This window comes from Triticum urartu, chromosome 5, assembly GCF_003073215.2.
Source record: "Triticum urartu cultivar G1812 chromosome 5, Tu2.1, whole genome shotgun sequence".
In the NCBI taxonomy this organism is placed as follows: domain Eukaryota; kingdom Viridiplantae; phylum Streptophyta; class Magnoliopsida; order Poales; family Poaceae; genus Triticum; species Triticum urartu.
The window spans coordinates 385,573,930-385,591,071 of NC_053026.1; positions in this window are offsets into that span (position 1 = coordinate 385,573,930).

Here is a 17,142-nt window from a genome sequence, read left to right on the forward strand (position 1 = left end):
CGCATCATCCTATAGATGTTTGGCGCCACTTTTCACCATGGAGGCGTTGTTGAGCCCCCCTTCCCACCCCGGCCCTGTTGCCGAGCAAAATATCGAAATCCTCTTTGGATTGGCTGGGAGCAATGCTATATATACACATAGTGTTTCTCCTTGGAGACACCGCCCGGGGAAGGTGTGGTCCTGGGTGAATCGTACCATGGCTTGGAAGTGTCCGACGGCCTAGAGTTCTGAACGGCGGTGATGCGCAATCTTGTGTCTTGTTATAGTGGGTCCGCACCCTCAACCCTAGGGGGAAGGAGATATGGTTCCCCTTCTCAGCGGCAGCGGCATATTTGCGACGTCGAGTGACCGGTTCCTTTCTATGATGGCTACCCTTGTTCTCGACTTGTTCATCGCCTTGTCTTAGGCTCATGGTTGTTTCTTCCCCTTCGATTGCCCCTATCATCTAGATGTCCGAGGGTAGCAGCAATGTAGCCAGCATGTGATGTGCTTCGTGCTTCGAGCATTTTGTATGTTGTGTTTTCTGTATGGTCGCCAAGGCGACACCTCTCCTAGCTCTCAGGTGAGCACCTTTACAGGCCGGTGCAGCATTCTTCCAGCCGGAGCGAGGGGGTAGGGTTCCTCTTTGACTATAGATTAGGAAGCAGTTGTGTTTAATCTGCCCCGTGGAGCAGCCACATTTCGATATTCTCTGTGGCAATCTGATCCTCTCTTGCCCTATCGGCTTCGGGTTCTTTTTTCGGTTTCTGAGTGTGTAGGCAGCGACATTTGCAAGCTATCTTACTATCTTTTATGTTTGTAGTGTGTATTGTGTTGTAGGCTGTTCATTTAGCGCCATGTATCGTTTGGCCTTTGTTGCTTGGCTTTGTTAATTCATTTAGAGCAACTTCAATGGAGCGACCCATTTCGTCTGTGGCCGTTCGTTTGGGTCGGCGCGAATAAAAAAGTCGGCCCAACGCGTCAACCCAAACGGACGCGTGTCCGCTTTCCTCCGCCCGCCGACCCATTTCCGGCCCATATTTGAGCCCGATTTGCGTCGGTGCGGATAGGCAACAGACGCGTGCGCTCGCCCTCTTTCCTCACCGGGCCCGCTGGTCGGTGGCATATTGAATTGGCCTCTCCACATCAAACAACACACCCTCGCTCGTCTGCTTCGTCGCCGACGCCGCCGGCCATTTTTTCAGATAAAAATGGATACATAGATAGTTCTACCGTACACAGATAAAAAAAAGACAACTACTCGTCGCTTTCTGACTCCGACTTGGTAATGTCCTCCTCCGACGTTTGAATGTAGGCGTCAGCATGCTGCTCGTCTTCAAAGTCCCAACCCGACATTTCTCGTAGCTTCAGTTTCAATTGAGTGGCCTGCTTCCGCGAACGCTTGTCCTCCCGATAGGCGGCTCTCTCCGTCCTCTTCGCGTCTCTCTCCAACCTCCTTTACTTGTAGAACTGGCGCTCGTCGATGATGTCCTGCGGGAAGCGTTCGTGCCACACCACCATGGCTTCCATGTCCATCTCAGCGATGGCGAGGCGACGCTGTCGCCTCCGGTGGACACGACTATCCTCGTCGGTGCAAAGCCGCGGGAGAGGCGCCAGATCCTGCGCCCGCTGGCTCGACACGTCGGGAAAATTCATATCCCGACGAGGCCTCAGGAGGCGCCACGCCGCCGCGTCATGCGCGCGGGCCGCCTCCTCTACGGTGTCAAAGGTGTCGAGGATGAGACGTTTCTCGCGAAAACAGATCTCGGAGGAGAAGGCGCCGGAGCGGCGCTCGCGAACTCCGCGAAAATCCGAAGCGTCCAGGCGGCGGATCGACATGGTGGCGCAGAGGCGGCGAGGCTAGTGAGAGGGGGCGAGACAAGTGGGCGACGGACAGAGTGGAGGGAGCGCCTTCTTATAACGAGCGCCGGTCGCGGCGCGCACGTGAACCTTTCCCACGCGCTGGAGCGCCAAAACCAGCGTGCGCTAACCCGCTTTCCCCCGCGCGCTGGAGCGCCAAAACCAGAGTGACGGCATAGCCGCTGGCATGATCTAAAACACACGCGGTCATCAAATGGGTCGGTCTGTTGGACGCACTGTCGACCCAAAATTAAAAAAGAGCGGACGGCGTGCGGGTGGCCAACCAAACGGACAAAAACGCCGTCCGTTTGGGTCGGCCGATTGGAGTTGCTCTTAGCGCCATGTATTTAGCCTGGATCTCTGTGCGTGCATGGGCATGGCTCGTTCGAAAGTGTACTATATTCACCTCTCGGAACATTCATTCAATCTTCAATAAAGTAAACACTAAGGCCCTGTTTGGTTCGGCTGTGGATTTCTAAAAGTAGCTGTAAAAAATCTGTTGGAGAAAAACAGCTATGAAAAATCATATATGAAAAAGATGTATGTCATTTAGCAAACTAGCTGATACAGCTTTTTTAGATTTTAGCCCGCAGCGGAATCAGATTTTGGAAAGCACGTCCTGGGCTGCTTCCGCTTTTGGTTCAGATTTTGACAGCGGATTTCTGGAATCGCATTCGTCTGAATTTGCCCTTTGATTCAGATTCTGTTGCGCGGCAGCAGAATCCGTTGATAAAAGCTGAACCAAACAGAGCATAAGTCAATCGATCGATCAATTCGGGATCCAGATCTCGACCAAAAATATCCCAGCACTCACACAGCCAGTTCGGATGATGGCACAGCACTGTAGCAGTGTAGCTGCACGATGCATATGCACCCACTGGTCGTGCAACTTGCAGGCAGACCCATCACGGCCCATGCCCTGGCGAACGACGTGACGTACGCACGCAGACGGCGCACCCATCGACGCACGCACCGGGAAGGCCGTCGTCGATCGGCCGCTTGCCGGCGCCGGGCGTTCCCGGCGCGCGTACGTGGGGGCCGTGAGGGCTCGCCACGCGCGGTCACCGCGCGCCACGTGCCGGGGCGGCTCTCGTTTCTCTTCGTCGCGCTGGTGCGTTCGCCTTTGCCGTTTCGTCTAGCGCGACGGGTTCCCGTCTCTCTGGCCGGGCCAAGGGCTGCTGCACCTGCACAGCCTGGGAGGGTCGGGGTAGGGGGGGCGCATCGGAAACGGACGCCGGAACACGTCACCGGCTGCGTGTGCGCATGCTCCAACCGGCAACCGCCTGGGATCGGCGGTCAACAGGTTGTCAAAGGCCGTTTTCCGTGGGTCCTGGGGTCCCTTTTTGCCACCTTACTGACTCGGTGGCATGTGGTCAGGCCCGTTTGTCTCCTTTTTTCTACGACGGACTGAATTCGGCGAAGTCATACTTTGCGCCATACTGCGGAGTGCGGACACGTCTCCGGCATGAGACGTTCTGTGCGCCGAACACCGCCGGAGAGCCTCTGTCAACCGGTATCAAGAACGGGTCTCGGACACTATTTTTTCTTAAACATAATACAGATCTATGCGCTTATATATACACATATACATTCGTTTCTATGAACACACATACAGGTCCTATCCCTATAAATACCTTTTAAGGATTGAACTGGCATATCTCTTGAAATTGGTGAAGCCGGCCACTAAACGTGTATTGTTGAAAATCTTGAAATAAATCTAAGAAAATGCAAGCATCGGGATTTAAATCCTGATGGGCTGAGGATATCACTTTTCATCTAATTATCCAACCATAAATTAGTTCGCGGGTCTTTCACACACTACACGCTACTGTAAGGTATAAGGCTGGTCATAGTGAGGAGTAACTTATACAAGTGTCATGCATATGACACTAATCTAAGTTACTATATTTATAATGCAAAGTAATATAGTAGTAGTGTCATAGAAAACTTCGTATTAGCTTGTAGACTCATCTTATCTTGGGAAGCGCTATATTACAGTAACATATTATGTTACCATTTCTCATTAACTACATGTCACATAAGCAAAAAAAATTAAAATATGCTATGTTATTAGCTAAGTTACTCCCACTGTGACAAGTCTAAGCGGTGCAGATTCTCATCCGAAGTCAGTCGTTGCACGGTTAACAACACCAATACAACATGCGGCTCATTTCCACGCACACACAAGCAAAAACATGCAACTCAATTTGGGTCATGGGGCCGGCTGGAGTGGATGGCTTAACTAATAGAGTACTTATTTTGATATTGTGCCTAGTCAAAGTGGTTAACAATTTGTGCTACCTTAGAAGTAGGCACAATATCAACGGGGTTATAATAGATCCAGAGAGAACATCACAAAAATCTGCGAATAGGAAAAAACTCAAAGGTGATGACGGTCTGGCGATTGATAATTGTATGGTATAATTGTATCACCGGGAAAAAAAAAAGAAAACCATAGCCTGAAATTGTTGTGGGATACTCTGAACCACGGCAGTTCATGAGCTTTTGGACCTTCAAAACCAGGTTAAGATAGAGATTGTTTTAGTCACATTTTTAATGAAACAACCAAATGAGTTGCGTCGTAAGTTAGGTTTTGATTTTATGTATATGGCAGAGAGTGATGACATTTAGCAGACTTGTGCTATTTTATGAAGAATAAAATAAAGTGAAGTTGAATAATTGGGGTTTTTATTTCAATGATGTACTGCTTATGAAGAGAGATGACGTGGATTGGAGGCTAACTGGTTTCTATGGTCACCGGCCTGGAATGAAAAACAGTTATCATGGATTGATGTTCGTGATCTTATTAGCAAAGGAGAATAGCCGTGGGTTGTTAATGGTGACTTCAATGATACCATGTTTGCACGTGAGAAACAAGGGGGGCGTTGTGAGGGTGTCTCAACTAAGGGGGCTTGTCGGTGTCAAAACCGGCGGATCTCGGGTAGGGGGTCCCGAACTGTGCGTCTAGGCCGGATGATAACAGGAGGCAAGGGACACGAAGTTTTACCCAGCTTCGGGCCCTCTTGATGGAGGTAAAACCCTACGTCCTGCTTGATTAATATTGATGATATGGGTAGTACAAGAGTAGATCTACCACGAGATCAGAGAGGCTAAACCCTAGAAGCTAGCCTATGGTATGATTGTTGATGTGTATGTTGTCCTACGGACTAAAACCCTCCGGTTTATATAAACACCGGAGAGGGTTAGGGTTACATAGAGTCGGTTACAATGGTAGGAGATCTGAACATCCGTATCGCCAAGCTTGCCTTCCACGCCAAGGAAAGTCCCTTCCGGACACGGGACGGAGTCTTCAATCTTATATCTTCATAGTCCAGGAGTCCGGCTGAAGGTACAGTTCGGCTATCCGAACACCCCCTAATCCAGGACTCCCTCAGTAGCCCCTGAACCAGGCTTCAATGACGACGAGTCCGGCGCGCAGTTTGTCTTCGGCATTGCAAGGCGGGTTCCTCCTCCAAGTACTTCATAGAAGATTTTGAACACAAAGATAGTGTCCGGCTCTGCAAAATAAGTTTCCACATATTGCCATAGAGAGAATAATATTTGCACAAATCTAATCTGCTGGCGTATTCCGTAGCGTGACACACCACGGCCAAGCCTTTATCCGAGTCGTTTCATTATCCCACCTTAGCGCGTTATGCGAGGCGGTTTCCTTGGCACGTCTTGTCAAAGCAGAGATCGTGTCCCCTTATTCCGGGGTTTTCATCAATACGGGCGTGGGTAACCCAACCGCTTCTAGGACTCCTAGATCATAGGCAAGTCCAAACGGACACGGAGAGGACGCTCGATATCCACCCTCTTTATAAAGGGACGAGGCCTTTTATTTTTCCCTCCCGTGCTCAATCGAATCCTTCCCCCACCTCAAGCTCAAACGCCCAAAGTTCAGGTCAGGTGCTCCGAACCTTCAGTCATGTCCGGATCTAGCCTTCAAGGCCGATGGGTGACGGAAGAAGACGTCAAAAAGTTGAGGGTGGCCAGATATCTGGCGCCGAGATTCTGCATCGGCTGCCTCCCTGGGGGCAGGCCGTCCCCTCCCCCGTACCCAACGAGAGCGTCGTGTTCGTCTCCCACTTCCTCCGAGGTCTAGGCCTTGCATTGGATCCTTTTGTCAGGGGCTTGATGTTTTACCACGGACTAGATTTCCATGATCTAGCTCCGGACTCCTTTCTTCATATCACGACGTTTATTGTTGTGTGTGAGGCCTTCCTCCGGGTTACCCCTCACTTTGGCCTATGGCTCAAGACTATTGAAGTAAAGCCGAAGATGATCGAGGGGCAACATGCGGCGTGTGGAGTTGTCTCAATATGCAAGATGACGGGAGCTGCGTGGCCCAAAGGTTCCATTCCAGAGGTGTCTGAATTGTGGCAACAGGAGTGGTTCTACATCACGGCTCCTAGAAGTGCCAAGTGGGCGGCCGCCCCCGTTTTGCGCCCGGGCCCTCCTCCACAACTGATGTCATGGATTAGCAAAGGATTGAGCTGGGGTCCGGCCAAGGACGTGCCTATATTGCAAAGCCGCATTCAAGATCTCTTTAATGGAGATTTCAGTTTGGTCGCGGTAACACAAGTTATGCTAGTTCGTCAAGTCCAGCCTTGCAAACGCCGGCCTCTTCGTTTGTGGGAGTTCAATCCCGAGGGACCGCGCGCCATTCAAAATTTCCTCGGCCTGACGCACAAGGAGATGTACAAGTTGTTCTTCGGACCTCAAGTGGAGTGTCCGGAAATCACCGAGGACGCGGGCCTGAGTAGCAACCGCGCCGCCGAGCAGGTAAGGCGTCTTCCGACCGAGCGTACTACCTCTCCTTTGATGCTAAGTTATTTCTGAGAGTTCGCTTTTTGACCAGGACTGGCTAACAAAGGCAAAGTTGATTCGGTGCTCGGCCCCCCTCCCTGAGGGGTTTGGAAAATCCGATATTGGAGAAGATGCTCTAGACCGCACCTTGCCCGGAGCCCTTGAAGGAAAATGCGGGCGGTCGCGGGCCCCCAACGCTGGCCGCTCTAGCTGAGGGAGCGAGCGTCTCCATGAAGGAAGATGATCAGAAGAGGAAAAGGATTGTGTCTGGGGATTTGGATGCCGAAGCTTCCAAACGGGAGAAGAAGTCTCCCACAGAGGGTCCTACCCCGGGGGTGCGGTTGCCGCACAAAGTCCGCGGGGGGATCGATTCTCCCATGAGTCGTAAGTGACCCAAAATAACTTGATAGTACAGATATGTCGTCTTTTCTTCTGAGAAGGTAACCACTGCATGTATCTTTGCAGTTCGGGCCTTAGCCCCTCTCAAATGAGCTCGTCTTCGGGGGATCTTCTTCCAAAGATGATGGAGAGCGAATCACCTCCTCCGGACTCATCCGCTCCGGAAGCGGGCGACCCTGAAGTGTCGTCGTGGAGGGCCTCTCCGAGTCCGGCGAGGCCAGAAGATAATCCCATCGACCCCCGAAGTTCCCAGTGTCCGGCTCCCAAAGAGAGCAAACAAACGAGTCCAGCACCGTCTAGTGTGCGGTCGGATGTTCTGAGGGAGTTGGTGGGGCGAGCGGCCATCTCAGATGAACACCGTGTGCTGATGAATACAGTGATGGAGAGAATCTTGTCCGCCGAAAGCGGATTGCATAAAGCTTTTATGAGTCTACTGACAGGTTTTGAGGTACGTATAATAATGTATGATAGTCCTGCACATGCTAAGTGTGTCCTGTGTAGATAATAGCCCCTGAGACTCTGGTTGTCATGGAGAACGACGATGATCAGAGGATCATAATCCCAGGTAGTAATCATACTGCTTTTATGAGCAGGTGATGGAAGCTCCGGTGGCTAGCCGGACTAGCGAGTTTGCCCATTTAAAACGGCAGTTGGATGCGGCAGATGCCGACATCAAGCTTGTTAACAAAAGGCTTGACGAGGCGCAGGGTAGGTGTTATTATCTGGTAAACGCCGCGTAGTAAGAGAAGCATGAAGCCAGTATATTTAACATGTTATTACTGCAGATGGAGCTGCCACTGTTGAAGCCTTGCGGGCGGAACTTGCCCGAGCCAAGGAACAAGCGAGATTGGGTAATGCGGCTGTTTTGAAGGCAGCCGAAGAGTTGCGAGCCGAGAAGGCCGCGCATGGCGAGAGCCGGGATAAGATGGCCAATATGGCCGTAGAATTAGAAGCCGTCATCGACCGTTGCCGGGCTCTTGAAAAGGAAAACCAGACGAAGGCATCGGACCTTGAGAAGGCTGCTGCAACGGGAAAAGACCTCCGCTCTGCTATGAGGGCAAAGAAGGAGGAGCTGCGGGAAGCCGGGGATATTGTAGCCGGGAATTCCTTTATGCTGCAGAGGAAGTTCGGAGATCCACGGTATGCCCCTCTGGATTGGCTGTGGAGTTCGGGGGATGTGTATATGGATTTGGCGGCGAGTGCTGCCGATGCGGCCAAATACTTCCAGAGTCGGACGGACCGTAAAGTAGACCAGCTGTTTTGGAAACAATTCCTTTCTCCCGAGCGTCCGCTTTCATTGACGGACCAATTAGCCGAGTGGGACGAACTAAATAGGTTGTCCGGACTCTCCATGAGGTCTGTTGTGGATCAGTTATGGCCGGGAAGGTCGAAACCGAGCAGCTATTTCAGCTTGGTGCAGCAGTTCCTTGACGTGGTGCCGCACATAAATGCGATGAAGAGGTCGGCGTGCATAGAAGGCGCATGAATGGCCTTTGCCCGTGCTAAAGCATACTGGGCAGAGATGGATGCTACCACGGTTGCAGCGCAGGATTCGGCCATAGGTCGAAGGGCTGCTGAGCACTACTTTGAGGAAGTTCTTGAGGGTGCTCGTTTGATAGAGACTCAGTGCTCAAAAATATTATGTTTGAGTGACATGTAATCTCATTGTAAGCGAAATGCTTTTATAAATTTTCATAAGGCTACTTTTATACTTTTGCCTGAAAGTAATGTGATGCCTCCTGGGCGGCTGTTTATGTATACATGTGTATAACCTGAAATATTGCAATCGTCGGCTTCAACCCCCACGCATATAATGCGGAGGTGTTTGCAGAAACACGCATTCACACTTAACCCAACGTCTTGGTCCTATTAAGGAGGTGATAGCGGAGCGAGCAAGGCAACCGGACTATAATGCTTTAACACTTTCACTTAGCCATAGGAGTTTGACATTGGGGCTACTAGATAGCCCCTGATGGCTCCGCACTCTCCCGATCCCGGGGTGCGTATATGCCTGGCCGGAAAGCGATCCTTCGTTAAGGCGGAGGAATTCTAACATTCTCATGGGTCATCGAGTGGTTGACCAGTCTCGTGCTAGATCATGACAGTTAGTTTTCGGCTTTCTCTACTGAGGTGCTCGTCCGGATGAAGCAGGGCACAATCGCAGTACTTCTCCTGGTGCTACCTTATCCGGTAAAGCGGAACGTAAGGCACCAAAACACAGGAGCCGGTCAAACCCAACATTTGACCAAAGACAATGATTCGGAGCTGATGCATATAGGGCCAAACTCGCGACGCCGAACACTCCCTAAGGTATTCGGTCTTTATGGTATAAACTGGGCCGAAATAATGGCCTTCGTAAGAAGCCCCTTATGTCCAGGTACGTGCATTGGTCTGGCGTGGCCACATGCCAAGACGTCAGCATCCTTCTCAACGGTGGATATGTATCAACAAGAGACAGTAAAAAAAGGTTTACGCAGGGTCTTAATCTAAAAAGAATCCTTGGAGCGGGTCCCTGCTGCACGTCTGCGCCTGTGTCGCCGTTGTGCCGTATCTTGGATGGGTGTGGCACGATGATCGTCTACAAAAGAGAGGAATTTAGGTGAAAAAGGTTGTCATGCAAAAAGATAATTAAAAAACTATGCATAATTCAAGGTGAGGAGGAATGGCCACATGTCTGCGCACGTTGAGCCCCTTGTAATAGGGGTGTGACCATTTATTCGGTATAAGTAGCGGCCCTGGACTCGATTAGTTGTGTCTGAGGTCTTGACGACCTATAGGGCGCTTTGGCTAGTCCGGGCGCCTTTAGTGTGTGGCTGCCAAGGCAGCCTCACTCTCTTCGGCGCGCAGAGATCGCTTGATATTTCCGTGCACTGAGATGATGCCGCGTGGACCGGGCATCTTGAGTGTGAGGGAGGCGTAGTGTGGTATTGCATTAAAGCGAGCGAAAGCTTCGCGCCCGAGCAGTGCTTGATAGCCACTTTGAAACGGAGCGATGTGGAAGGTTAAATGCTCGCTACGGAAGTTATCGGGGGAGCCGAATATAACTTGTAGTAGGAGGGAGCCCGTACAACAAGCCCCTGGGCCTGGCGTTACTCCTTTAAAGGTAGTATTGCTATGGTGAATTTGTGTTGGGTCTAACCCCATCCCGCGGATTGTATCCTGGTATATTAGGTTTAGGCTGCTGCCGCCGTCCATCAAGACTCGTGTGAAGTGATATCCGCCAATTACTGGGTCTAACACCAAGGCAACCCATCCTGCGTGTTGGATACTTGCTGAGTAATCGCGATGGTCGAAAATGATCGGTTGAGACGACCATTGGCAGGACTTCGCGGTGACAGGCACTTGGGTATATTTTCCTGGGGGTGCCGCATTGTTTTTTCCCTTGATCATGTGTAGTACGTTTACTGTTGTGGCTTCTAGGGGGAATTTCTTTTGTTCCCCAGTGTCTTGCTTGGGAGGCTCGTCCTCGTCTTCACTTGGTGTATCCTCCCCCTTGTGTACGGCGTTGAGCTTGCCGGACTGCTTGAAGACCCAACATTCTCTGTGGGTATGATTAGCGGGCTTGCTAGGGGTACTATGTATCTGACATACCTGGTCCAGAATTCTGTTGAGGCTGGACGGTTCATCCCTGGTGCCTTTAGTGGGCGGCTTTTGGCCTGGCCGGGAGCTTTTGAATCCGGCATTTACTGTCGTGCCCTTTGTGCTGTCTCCTTTATTCCAGCGTTTGCTATTGCTGTTGCACCGTGATTTCCCGTTTCCATCTCTAACTTCAGATGTACTGGGGTCGCTGGTGCTGCATCTGGCTAGCCAGCTGTCCTCACCCACGCAAAAGCGGGTCATGAGATTTGTTAATGCGGCCATCGTTCTCGGCTTATTTTGGCCGAGGTGCCTGGGAGCCATTCGTCACGGATGCTATGCTTGAAAGCTGCCAAGGCTTCAGCGTCCGGACAGTCGACAATCTGGTTCTTTTTAGTGAGAAACCTGTTCCAAAGCTTTCGGGCTGACTCTCCGGGCTGTTGGGTTATATGACTCAAATCGTCCGCATCCGGAGGTCGGACATAAGTTCCTTGAAAATTTGCCCGAAAGGCGTCTTCGAGCTCTTCCCAACTTCCAATGGAGCTTTCGGGGAGGCCTTTGAGCCAGTAACGAGCTAGCCCTTTGAGCTTGAGGGGTAAGTATTTGATGGCGTGGAGATCATCTCCTCGAGCCATATGGATATGAAGGATATAGTCCTCAATCCAGACCCCAGGGTCTGTTGTCCCATCGTATGCCTCTATGTTTACGGGCTTGAATCCCTCTGGAAATTCATGGTCCAGCACCTCATCGGTGAAACATAGGGGGTGTGCGGCACCCCTGTAACTGGGTGTACCGCGTTGTTCTGATGCTTGTTGTGTTGCATTGTATGCTGGGGCGGGCTTGCATGGTCCATAGATGGATCTTGTTGCGCCGTCCTTTGGGTGCGAGCCCTCGCGTGGGTCGCGTGTTGTATTGTGAGCGGCATTGTATGCCGTTCTGTGTTGATAGAGGCGTCGTCTATCCGACCAAGTGGTTGCTTTGATATTTGGTTGTGGGGGGCTGTAGGCCTCCTCATCGAATTCGGATAGCAGCTTCCGCTTTGGGTAGCTCTTTGAGGGGCGATCGTCGCCGTACATTGCTGTTGTATTAAGTATTTTACTCCATCTGAATTGGAGTTTGTTTTGCGCGGCCTTGAGCCTTTGCTTCTGCTTTTTAAGGCTCTTTGCGGTGGCAACGAGCCTTTCGCGGGCATTCTGATACTCCGGGTGCCTGTCCGGCGTCATATCGTCCGGACCATTATCCCTGATAGGATTTGTTTGTTCGGTTTGAATATCCGGATTGTCGTTGTCCGGCAGTGGTTCGCCCTGCTCCAGCGCTAGGTCTGTGTGATCGCTATTTCTGTCGAGGCGGGATTTGGGGCGGTGCTTGTGTCGCCGTTTTGACTGCTTTTCGAGGGAACAGGCCTTCGGTGCGTCTTTCCGCTCCTCGTCGTCATCTTTTGGTGCGTCCACCGTGTATACGTCATATGACGAGGTGGCGTTCCAGGGCCCAACAGGTGCTGGTTCTTCATTGTCTCCTTCATCGGCGTCCATACCGTCGATGTCTTCGGAGTCAAAGTCGAGCATGTCGGTTAAATCGTCGACAGTGGCTACAAAGTGGGTGGTGAGTGGGTTTTGAATTTTTTCATCGTCCGTACCCCAACCTTGCTGACCGTAGTCCTGCCAGGGCTCTCCTGATAAAGAGAGAGACTTCAGTGACTTCAGGATATCGCCGAAAGGCGAGTGCTGAAAGACGTCCGCGGCCGTGAACTCCATGATCGGCGCCCAAGTCGAGCATGTCGGTTAAATCGTCGACAATGGCTACAAAGTGGGTGGTGGGTGGGTTTTGAATTTCTTCATCGTCCGTACCCCAACCTTGCTGACCGTAGTCCTGCCAGGGCTCTCCTGATAAAGAGAGAGACTTCAGTGACTTCAGGATATCGCCGAAAGGCGAGTGCTGAAAGACGTCCGCGGCCGTGAACTCCATGATCGGCGCCCAAGTCGAGCATGTCGGTTAAATCGTCGACAATGGCTACAAAGTGGGTGGTGGGTGGGTTTTGAATTTCTTCATCGTCCGTACCCCAACCTTGCTGACCGTAGTCCTGCCAGGGCTCTCCTGATAAAGAGAGAGACTTCAGTGACTTCAGGATATCGCCGAAAGGCGAGTGCTGAAAGACGTCCGCGGCCGTGAACTCCATGATCGGCGCCCAAGTCGAGCATGTCGGTTAAATCGTCGACAATGGCTACAAAGTGGGTGGTGGGTGGGTTTTGAATTTCTTCATCGTCCGTACCCCAACCTTGCTGACCGTAGTCCTGCCAGGGCTCTCCTGATAAAGAGAGAGACTTCAGTGACTTCAGGATATCGCCGAAAGGCGAGTGCTGAAAGACGTCCGCGGCCGTGAACTCCATGATCGGCGCCCAATCGGATTCGATTGGCAGGGGCGCGGAGGGTTTGGAGTCCGGAGAAGAATCCGGCTCCGTGGAGTCGCGGGTCTCGCAGAATACGGGGCTGGTGTTCGGCTCAACCGCCATTGGGATCACAGCCCCTGAGGTAGCGTCCAACCGCCCATCCTCGATCGGCGCGGTTGGCTCCGAACTAAGGGCCGGAGCCGATGCGGGTGCGGCCTCCAAGGCACTGTTCGGCGGCAGAGCTAGATCATGCTCGTCGTGACAGTGCGGCGCGCTCGGCGGTGGTTCGAGTCTGTCGAAGATCAAGTCCCCGTGGATGTCAACCGTGTAGTTTAAATTTCCGAATCTGACCTGACGACCAGGGGCGTAGCTTTCGATCTGCTCTAGATGGCCAAGTGAATTGGCCCGCAGTGCGAAGCCGCCAAAGACGAAGATCCGTCCGGGGAGGAAGGTCTCACCCTGGACTGCATCGCCATTGATGATCGTAGGAGCCATCGGGCCTGACGGCGACGACACAGAGGAACTCTCAATGAAAGCACCAATGTCGGTGTCAAAACCGGCGGATCTCGGGTAGGGTTTTACCTCCATCGAGAGGGCCCGAACCTGGGTAAAACTTCGTGTCCCTTTCCTCCTATTACCATCCGGTCTAGACGCACAGTTTGGGACCCCTACCCAAGATCCGGCGGTTTTGACACCGACAGGGCCTCTCACCATGATGGTTCCTGGCCTGGCAAGCCGGACTAAGGACCCCTTGTCGGGTCCGCCCTAGTAAATTACATTAAGGTTTGAGAAGACTTGTTGCACACGACAAGAAGCTGTGGTCGTGGAGGAGTCTACCTCCTGCTACGAAGCCGACTAGGATACATGTACCCTAGAACACCCCCTTGTATACTATATAAACCGAGGTGCCAGACTCATAGATAGACAACTTACAATCTTTTGGTATTTTGTACTCTCGATATACTCCAACGTAATAAAGCGCAAGCAAGACGTAGGGTATTATCTCCTCTCGAGGGCCCTAACCTAGGTAAAATTTCTTGTATTTGTTACTATCCCACCAAGTAGCCTAGCTAGAATACCCTATCGAGGGGTCTGTCGGATTTAGCTCCGACAGTGATGACCCATACTATGGACTTGAAGATATTGGCTTCCTAGATGATCCATTCACATATAATAGGCGAGTCACTAGGGAGGAACTAGCCCATGTTGTATGCAATACATCATGGTAAATGAAGATTCCTATGGCAACATTGACAAATTAGTCACATGTCCATTCTAATCAAAATCGCTAGTTTTGGACACTAAGCACTATGGTTTTGCAATGCTTATGCAGTTGAATGGAGGAAGCCAAAATATTTCGGGCCAAGTGTCTACAGGAGGAGACAATGACAGAAATTGTGTCCCATTACCTGGGAGCGTGCAAAATTAGCTGGTACTGATCCCTCCCTGGTGGCTAGAACCAAAGCAGTGCATGCATATCTTCATACTTAGGATGGAGAGGTTTTGCACGATACTAAGAGGAGAATAAAAGAATAAGAGCAAGATAAAAAATTCACAGTGTTCCTTTGACTGTTGAAACATGGACGTGTCAAAAGGAGTTGCATGTGTTTATTGAAAATCTTTTGGACCAGGAAGAAATATATGGAATGCAGTGCATGCATATCTTCGCTCAATATTTGGAGGTTTGGAGATGGACAAAAATATCACATTTGGGATGATGCATGGATCTCGAACTGTTCTAGTAGGAAGGTAATTACTGTCCGTATGGTAATTTACTCAAAAAAGTGAGTGATGACCTTCAATGGGTCTCTAGGGTGAAGAATTAGTCAGTCATACACTATGGTCGGTTGATGCTCAATGGGTGTCATCTATTCCACTCCCGTCAATTGATATGTCTGATATTGTTGAATAGAGCCTAACAAGGAGTGGAATGTTTTTAGTACGATTGGCGTATCATGCAGAATGGGACTTCCAATTTGGTCGGAGAATAATAAGACTTGATGGCAGAGGTGCAATATTTGTTAATAGCATTTGGAGCAAAATATGGAATTTTATGTGTCCAACAAAGATGAAACTATTTATATGGCGCACACTTCATGGCACCCTTCCATGCCAAGCCATTCTTGCAAAGATACATCTCAAAGTATCACCTGAGTGCCCAAACCATGATCAAGGACCTGAGAATGTACACCATATCTTGTTTCAATGCATAAATACAAAGAAGGTCATGAACCTTTTAGGGCTAGAAACCTTGGTTGAAAGAGCTTGCGGTAGAGACCTTGCGGGCAAGGTGACACTGAAATTTTGATGTCATGCAAGAATACAGAGTTTAGTTATAGCAATTTTCAAAGTAATAATATTAATCCCACAAAAAACATAGTAAATGGTCCTTGCCTCTTGTAGATGTTTATTGCAATGTCCATAACTTAAATGTGATCCAAAGTAAAAGCGTTGTGGAAGTGAAAATGTTGCAAAAAGGTGTCGTCGCTTGAATGTAATGGTGCAAAGTAAGGATAAAGAAGAAGAGGGTAATGGAAAATGATGAAATCAACAATTAGGCTAATGCATTCTAAAGGAATATTGATTGCTAGCTAGTATGCATGTTACTTAATTACGATAAAGTACAATTCAAGGCTCGGATAAATAATCCATTTTATATGTGTTTATTGTTGGGGAACGTAGTAATTTCAAAAAATTCATACGCACACACAGGATCATGGTGATGCATAGCAACGAGAGGGAAGAGTGTGTCCACGTACCCTCGTAGACCGAATGCAGAAGCGTTAGCACAACGCGGTTGATGTAGTCGTACGTCTTCACGATCAGACCGATCCAAGTACCGAACGCACGGCACCTCTGAGTTCTGCACACGTTCAACTCGATGACGCCCCGCGAGCTCCGATCCAGCAAAGCTTCATAGGAGAGTGTCGTCAGCACGACGGCGTGGTGACGGTGATGATGATGCTACCGACACAGGGCTTCGCCTAAGCACCGCTACGATATGATCGAGGTGGATTATGCTGGAGGGGGGCACCGCACACGGCTAAGAGATCAATGATCAATTGTTGTGCCTATGGGATGCCCTTGCCCCCGTATATAAAGGAGCAAGGGGAGGAGGCGGCCAACCAGGGAGAGGCGCACCAAGGGGGAGTCCTACTCCCACTAGGAGTAGGACTCCTCCTATTCCTAGTAGGAGTAGGAGAGGGGGAAGGAAAGGGAGAGGAGGAGAAGGAAAGAGGGGGGCGGCCCCTCTTGTCCTAAACCAATTCGGTTTGGGCCTTGGGGGGCGCACCCCATACTCCCCTTGCTGCCCTCTATTTTCACTAAGGCCCATGTAGGCCCATTAAGCCCCCAGGGGGGTTCCGATAACCCCCCGGTACTCTGGTATATGTCCGAAACCTTCCGGAACTTTTTCAGTGTCCGAACATAGTCGTCCAATATATCAATCTTTACGTCTCGACCATTTCTAGACTCCTCGTCATGTACGTGATCATATCCGGGACTTCGAACTACCTTCGGTACATCAAAACACAAAAACTCATAATACCGATCGTCACCGAACTTTAAGCGTGCGGACCCTACGGGTTCGAGAACTATGTAGACATGACCGAGACACGTCTCCGGTCAATAACCAATAGCGGAACCTGGATGCTCATATTGGCTCCCACATATTCTACGAAGATCTTTATCGGTCAAACCCCATAACAACATATGTTGTTCCCTTTGTCATCGGTATGTTACTTGCCCGAGATTCGATCGTCGGTATCTCAATACCTAGTTCAATCTCGTTACCGGCAAGTCTCTTTACTCGTTTCGTAATACATCATCCCGCAACTAACTCATTAGTTACAATGCTTGCAAGGCTTATAGTGATGTGCATTACCGAGTGGGCCCAGAGATACCTCTCCGACAATCGGAGTGACAAATCCTAATCTCGAAATATGCCAACTCAACAAGTACCTTTGGAGACACCTATAGAGCACCTTTGTAATCACCCAGTTACGTCGTGACGTTTGGTAGCACACAAAGTGTTCTTCCAGTAAACGGGAGTTGCGTAATCTCATAGTCATAGGAACATGTATAAGTCATGAAGAAAGCAATAGCAACATACTAAACGATCAAGTGCTAAGCT